Source organism: Alexandromys fortis, unplaced genomic scaffold, assembly GCF_014885135.2.
Source record: "Alexandromys fortis isolate MF-2015 unplaced genomic scaffold, M_Fortis_MF-2015_v1.1 scaffold_28, whole genome shotgun sequence".
Taxonomy (NCBI): domain Eukaryota; kingdom Metazoa; phylum Chordata; class Mammalia; order Rodentia; family Cricetidae; genus Alexandromys; species Alexandromys fortis.
In genome coordinates, this window is record NW_026067901.1 from 12,258,420 (window position 1) to 12,266,154 (window position 7,735).

Sequence of the window (7,735 nt, forward strand, 5' to 3'; positions counted from 1 at the left end):
CACCTGACTAGAGGTGCCTAGCTCAGGTTTGAGCTTTAATGTCCCCTGGCCATCTGATGATGTGGGTACCCGTGATCCAGCCTCTCCCGGCCCGAGCCTCCTTCACTAGGTCAGAGGCTCTTGGGAGGCTTGGGAGCCCTGGGTCAGTGCCTGGAGCCTCATGCACCTTAGTCAAGAAGTGTACCACTGACACACGGTGTGTGTTTGTGTGTGTGTGTGTGTGTGTGGTCTGAGTTCAGCTTTGTTGCTTAGGTAGGTTTTGAACTTAGATCCTATTGCTTAGAATTGTTACATTACTTTCCTATAATGCCTGACAGCCTTACACATGTGTCCCACCAGGTCTGGTTGTTACTTGTAAGTTCTCGGTAGCCTTCCTCCAGCTGCGAGTCTCAGACACGCAGCTCAGTTTTGGGATAATTCCTCACTGCCCAAGCTTCACCCGTCACTCCGCTGCTGCCCTGGGACAGTTCCCTCCCTACTATGGAGTTTGAAGGATAATACAGTTCCCTTTGTTCCCTGTAGGAGTTTCTTGCCAGTGTGTGGGAGTCAGGTGAACAAGGACGGTGCAGAGGCAGATCCATCTTTGTTTTAAAATGTTGTTTTTTAGTCACAGATTTTCTGCATTACTGTTCACTTTCAGAAATAAATTAAAATACTGTTTTATATAAGTGCTGAAAAGATACCCCTCCCCCCTTTTAAAGACACTTTCGCCATGTAGATCAGTCTGGTCTTGAACTCACAGCGATCCACCTGTCTCTGCATCCAAAGTGCTGGGATTAAAGTTGTGTGCTGCCCCAGCTGGCATGAATACTATTCTTTTCTTTTCTTTCTCTCTCTTTTTTTTTTAAGAACATCTGAATTTTTTAATCCTTCTTTACAGGTTACCTAGACCACTTTTGATTTAAAAAAAACTGTAGAAAGTTAGTAACTACCACAAGCGGTCGTCAGGCGGTGGCACGTCTCAATTTTCCACAGACTCCTGCTTTGCGGGGTATCTGAGTGCACTGCTCGGGGGCTCTGCTCAAACTTGCTGGAATCACTCATGGCAGATTTTAGTCCACAGGTCGCTTTTCCCCATATTTCTTTGTAAACTCTTCAGCATTCTTACAGAATTTTTTATGGTCCTTAGACTATTCTTCAGCTAGGTCATCCGGGAGTGGGTACTCAGGCTGGGGGTCGTTCACCAGTGCTATGAGGGACTGGATTACTTGGTCGGTTTTGGTGGCTGGCTTCCAGTTTTCAGCACTAATTACCGGCAGACAGACCTGCCCCTTCTCATCAACGTTAGGGTGGTAGATATTGGTTTTAAATGTTATCTTGGGTGGTTAGAATGGATACTCTGCTGGAAAGTGGATTTCAATTCTGAAGGTCCCCTTGTCATATGGAGGGTTGTCAGGAACAATTAGCCCTTGCCAAGCCAATAAATTAGCTTCATCAACCTGGATGTTACGGAGGTTTTTCATTCCACATTTGTGGATCTCTTCCAGCTCCTTCACCGGCTGGCCGTCATCTTGGATCTTGGATCTGGTGCTGCTGCATCCATACCATTCTTGACAGCAAACATGGTTGGCGGCAATTTTAATGTCTTTGGGTTTGACAGTGGACTACTAGACACATCCACCACTAACAAAAATCACCACTAACAAAAGGGATCAGTTGAACTTCACTCAATTAGCATATTTTCTGAATCCAAGGGCACTGTCAGGAAAAGAAGGGATAAACTGCAGAAAGGGAGAAAACGCTCGCAAGTCACTGTTAGATAAGGGCCTAGTACCCAGGATCTGTGAAGACATCTTAAGACTGGAGAGATGGCTCAATAGTTAACAGTACTTGCTGCTCTTGTAGAGGACCCAGGTTCGGTTTCCAGCAGCCACACCCAAGTGCTCAAAACTGCCTGTAACTCTAACTTGGAGACCCAATGTTGTTTGGCCTCTATGGGCACCCGCATGCATATGGTGCATGTAAACTCGGGCAGGTGCACACACATATACATAAATAATAATGAATCTTAAAAGAATAATTCTGACAACTCAACAGGAAAGTGTTAAAAATCCAAGTGAGAAACTGGCAAAGGAAGGGGGAAAAAAAGCAAGTGGAGGATTTGGAGGATTTGAACAGACAGCTCCCCAGAGAAGACACACAGTTGGCTTCTGCAGAGTTTGTAAGGAGGTTCACAGTGCTGTAGGTAAGTGAAAGAAGTCACACAAAAGGAAACATACCACCATCAGCAGTAGCAGCAGCTGCATCATCATCACCATCATCATCGTCATCACCATCATCATTGTCATTATTATTGCCATTGCCATAAACATCATCACCATCATCACCATCACCAATCATCATCGCCATCACCATCATCGCCATCATCACTATCATCATCACCATCATCATCACCACCATCATCATCAGGCATATGTTAAACATCCAGAACAGCAGATTGGTAGAAACAGAAGGCATACTGCTAGAAGCCGGGGCAGGGGAGGATAAGCAACCACTGCCAATGGTGGTGGGGTTTTCTTTGGGGTGACAAAATATTTGGCTGCAAAACCTTGACTATGTACTTACTACCATGTAGCTTTACCCGTCGGAACAGGTCACTTGATGTGATTATCACTTCAATAAAATGCTGTCTTGACGAATGAGGCTTTTGTACCGCATCCCCTTAGAATCTTGCACCTGAGTTGGGTTCCCTGCTCCCTCCTCCTTCTCCACAGGCTGGTGTCAACCAGATCATCACTTTAGAAAAGAATCCGGAGATTGTTGGCCTCCAGTGAAGCTGGAGTGGCCCAGAATCCAAATCACCAGCATACCATTCCTGCACAACCAGGAGGCTCCAAAATACCATGAACAAACCAGTGGGGTGAGGGTGGGGGCTCAGAGGGTAGGGTGCTTGATGTCAAGCTGGATAAACTGAACTTAATTCTTGGACTTCATCTCCACATATGTGTGCATGTGCCTGCCCCCCACCAAACAAACAAAGAAACAAATATATGTTTAAAAAAAAAAGTAAGGGTGTTGTTTTTGACTAAATCTTAATTGTTGCTAACTCAGAGTGGAAGAGAGAGCACCCAGCTTGCCTTCCACCTCAGCTGATGTCCCACCCCCCCCCCAAACTTCCTCTCTCCTTTGCCTTCTCAAACAAAATACCCTCTAACTGAATGGCTCCCCCTTCTACTTCCTATGCCTCTCTCTATCCATCCTCCTGTCGGTCTCTTATTCTCTATGTTTTTTTTCTTGTTCACTTCCTGTCAACTGGTTGCTTGCTCCGCCTCTGGGCCTATGTTGACTTTATTTAATCCTGTTTACAATATGCAGAAAGCTGTTGGATTAAAGGTGAGTGCTAGGGCTGAGCCACACAACAACCAGAAACAGGTTTTTCCAGTAAATAATGCAATCTCAAGGTTCACAGTGTGATCAAATATCCTGCAACATAAGAAGGTCAAGGAAGCCTCTATAGAGGCCATTGAGGACCTGGGTCTCCTTGCTTGTTTCAGGCATAGAGCTGTAGAGGAAACAGAGGGTGTCTCTGAGACCACTGGAAAGCAGGAACTTCCTGAAGCCCTCTGGCCTGCACCTATGGGCCCATAAACTGGCGTCTGATGTGAGGCGTGCGCAGGAGCAGAGCTGTGGTGGGAAGGGCATCCTCCCGGTAGGGCAGAGTACAAAGGGTGCTCATGTTTACTCTAGCCTTGATATAGCCTTGACCATGAGGGTAGACTGGCCAAAATTCTACAAACCCAGGGCTGAAGAATGTCTACGGAAGTCCTGGCTAATTGAGGGACCCCAGGTGAGAAGGAGACCCTTGGAAACACCAAAACCCAAGTCCTCGGGGAGGAGCCAGGTTCAGGGATGTGCAGCCATTGGGCATCAGTGACACAGGTGGCCTCCATATTCATTTCCATTCGGATGGACAGTGGTGACTTGAGAAACCAGCAAAAGCCAGAGCAGGGGTAGGGAGAAGTTAGTGTAGAATAAAGTCAGAGGTTTACTGTTGATTACCTGTCAATTACTGGGAAGAAAAAAAAATGCCAGGCACTTTTAATCTTTGTTTTAATAAAGCAAAATTTTATGCCTCACTTTCTGAAGACTGGAAGTCCAAGAGATCCAGCAAGGTCATGGTCTTGGCGAGGACCTACTTCTAATTTTGCAAATGATCACAGAGAGTGAAACAGGGATAATCTTTTTATAACATCACCACACTCATCATGAGGCCCCCCCTCACGTTCATTAAAAAGCCCAGTTGTCACTTCAAAGGGAATAAGAGATAATTTGTTCTTGAGCCAAATATGCATGATCAATACCTAATACACAGATTTCAGGTTGTCCCAAAAGATATATTCTTCTGTGGATGTGTGTGGTGGTTTGAAAGAAAATGGCCCCCATAAGAGAGTGACCTTGTTGGAGTAGGTATGGCCTTTGTGTAGGAAATCCTAAGACAGAAGTTGGTACCAGGGACTGGGATACTGCTGTGAAAGGCCTGACAATGTTTTTGTTTGTAAGAATTTGGACTCTGGTACTTTGGGATAGGAAAGCAGTGGAATGCTTTAAACACAGCTTTATGGGCCATACTAGCAGGAGCATGGAAGACAGTGGTGCCGAGAATGATTTGAATTGTGGAGATCAAGAGGTTTCAGAGGAGAAGAATGTTAGTATGTGGCCTAGAGACTGTTCTTGCGATATTTTGGTGAGAATGTGGCTGCTTTTTGCCCTTGTCCGAATAGTCTGCCTGAGGCTAAAGTGAAGTGTTTTGGATTGATTCTGTTGGCAGAGGAAATCTCAAAACAGCCTCGTATAGACTCTGTCATGTGGTTATCAATGTTAACTCTAATGAAGATTTGCAATGAAAAGGAGCAAACTGAGCAAATAAAAAGGTACAGATTGAGAAAAGAGACATCAGGAAGCAGAACAGAGATAAACCGTGTGTTCAAGGAAATAAACAGATTAAGAAATGGAATAGATGGTGTGGTGGATTCAGGACAAGATTCCACCCAGCTAACTTTCCAACTTGTGAAAAAGAACTAAAGAAAAGTTTAGAGTGGGGTACGGTAGCGCACATCTTTAATCCCAGCACTGGGAAGGCAGAGGCTGATGGATCTCTGAGTCTGAGGTTAGCCTGGTCTACAGAACAAGTTCTAAGACAGTCCAGTTTAGGCAGTGAAGGTAACCATCAAAACCAAAAAGCTGGTGAAGATGTAATTGAGCAAGGGGACCATGTTCCAGTCCCAGCAAGCAGTAGAACTTGGCAGCTTTGTCCACCTGGTTTTAGGTTTAACTTTGGTCCAGTATTTTCTCATGAGTCTCCTTCCCTACATTTTGGAGCAATAACATATATCTTGTGCCATTATATGTTGGAGATAAGTAATCTGTTTTTTATTTGGATTTTACAGTTAAGAGATTACACGAATCTCAAAAGAGACTTTGAACTTTGAACTTCTAAACATTGTTGAGACTGTGATAGATGATGGGGACTTTTGAAGTTGGACTAAATGCATTTTCCATTATGATATTGTTACAAGCAGATGGGGGCCAGGGAGTGGAATGTGGTAGTTTGAATGTGCAAAGTCTCTTCTGAGTTTCATGCACTTTCATTCTATAGACCTGACTGGCCTCCATCAGCTGACTCAACCCTGGCGATTACTGGGGACACAGATGTCGTAGCCAGACCACCCTCACATCCTGCATCACAGGGTTTACCACGCAGAGTCGGATGTTTCAGACTTAGGAGACAGTTCAGATATTGTCTTGGTTTTTACTCCCCCTCTCTCTTTGGTTTTGGGTTTTTGGTAACAGAGTTTCTCTGGGTAATAGCTCTTGTGCTGGAACTCACTTTGTAGACCAGGTTGACCTCGAACTCACAGAGATCGCCTGCCTCTGCCTCCCAAGTGCTGGGGTTAAAGGCATGCGCCACCACCACTTAGTTTTAGTGTCTGTTGTGACAGCAAGTTTTAGATAAGCAATCAAACACTCCGGGTTTCAGAAGAGCATATGATATTTAAATTCTCACCCTTCCTCATTTCAGAATGATAATTTACAAAAAGAGGTCTTAATATGCGGTCTACATTAATAAATTAAGTGGAATGCCTTGGGAATTTTTCCTGGATGAACTTTTCCAGTGTAGGTCAAATGCCCACAGTTATGCCTGTTCTTGGCAGCATCATCTAGCTGACAGTTTTGTTCCCTAACTCTGTTGGCAGTAATCTGGAACCAACAGCAAGTCACATGACCCCCTCGGGCATCTCCCTGCTCCTTCCCCACAATTTCCCCAGCACTTGGGAAACAGAGGCAAAAGGGTCCAGTGTTCAAGGGCCTAATTAATTTTGCTCACCCTCTCTGTCAGCCTAGGAAAATGTTGGTGCCCAAAGGTTATCTGAGAAAGTGTTAAATGAATTAATGGATCACACAAGACAAGAGTGGGCCAGTGATACGGCTCAGCACTTAAAGGTGTTTATTACCCAACCTGACAACCTGAATTTGGTCCTCTGGACCCACACTGTGAAAAGAGAGTACTGACTTCTGTAAGTTGCCTTCTGACCTCCATATATGCACTGTGCACATTCATGTTTGTGTACACACATACACAAATAAAGCATGTAAAGAAGAGAAGGAGAAGCACCAACAGTCAATAATGACATTTATCAGAAGCGACACTAGATGGTCATCTTTTAAAGAATTTAATGACAAGCCAACAGTGACTGAGTACAAAGAGAGACAAACCCCTATCAAACACCGAAGTCAAATGAGAGAGATCGCCACACAGGAAGTAAGCAGTGTTGTTGGCTGCTTAGATAAAACAGATTCAAGACAAAGCTTGTTACCAGATAGACACATTTCACAGTGGCAGGAGGAGCAATCTATCAGGAAGACATCAACCCAAAGCTACATACACTCACCAACCAACAGAGCCCCCAAAACGCACAGTGAGAAATGCCAGAAGGGAAGTGTGAAACAGAAAATTCCACTCCCAAGGTAGGAAATTAACTTCACTTAGAAATTACAGCACCGGCCGAAACCTCAGGAAGGACATCCAAGATGGAAGTACCACTACCAACTGCCTGCATATAATCAGTCTCTAAATTATGATATTATCATTTAAGCTGGGCCCGGTAGCGCAAGCCAGCTACTCAGAAGGCTTAGGTAGGCATATCACAGGTTCAAGGCCAGCCTGAGAAACTTAGCAAGACCCTGTATCGAAATAAAAAAAAAAGGGGGAGGTTGTTTTTTTAGTTCAGTTAAACCCGGGGAGCATGAATGAGGTCCTAGGTTCAACCCTAACAACAGTGCACACATTCGTTCACAAGGAACAAGTGGGACTCCAAAGTGGCCGTTAAGGTAACTTCTGTATTTAAAAGAATAAAAATCATCCTGAACCTACTCTCTAATTATAGCAGAGTTAATTAGAAATTAATACACATAAGGTTTCTGCAGAAACCCCCAATGTTTGTAACTAACAACACCCTTTGGGATAAGTAATTCATGGGTACAAATAAAGCACCAGGGGAATTAGTTATATTTTAACAGAAAGGCGACAAAAATACAATAAGCACGTAGGATGTATTTAAATACTGCGTAGTAGGGAAATTTATAATTTTGAACACCTTTGAAAAAGGGGAAGAGGAGAAGCAAAGGGAGCAGGAGGAGGAGGAAGAAGAAGAGGAGGAGAAGAAAAGAAGAAGAAGAAGAAGAAGAAGGAGGAGGAGGAGGAGGAGGAGGAGGAGGAGGAGGAGGAGGAGGAGGA

At 44.3% G+C, this 7,735-nt stretch overlaps 1 pseudogene; it reads right to left on the bottom strand.

The window, feature by feature from the left end:
- Positions 1-830: 830 nt before the first annotated feature.
- Positions 831-2,364, bottom strand: LOC126491836 (ubiquitin-conjugating enzyme E2 L3-like; annotated as a pseudogene).
- Positions 2,365-7,735: the final 5,371 nt, after the last annotated feature.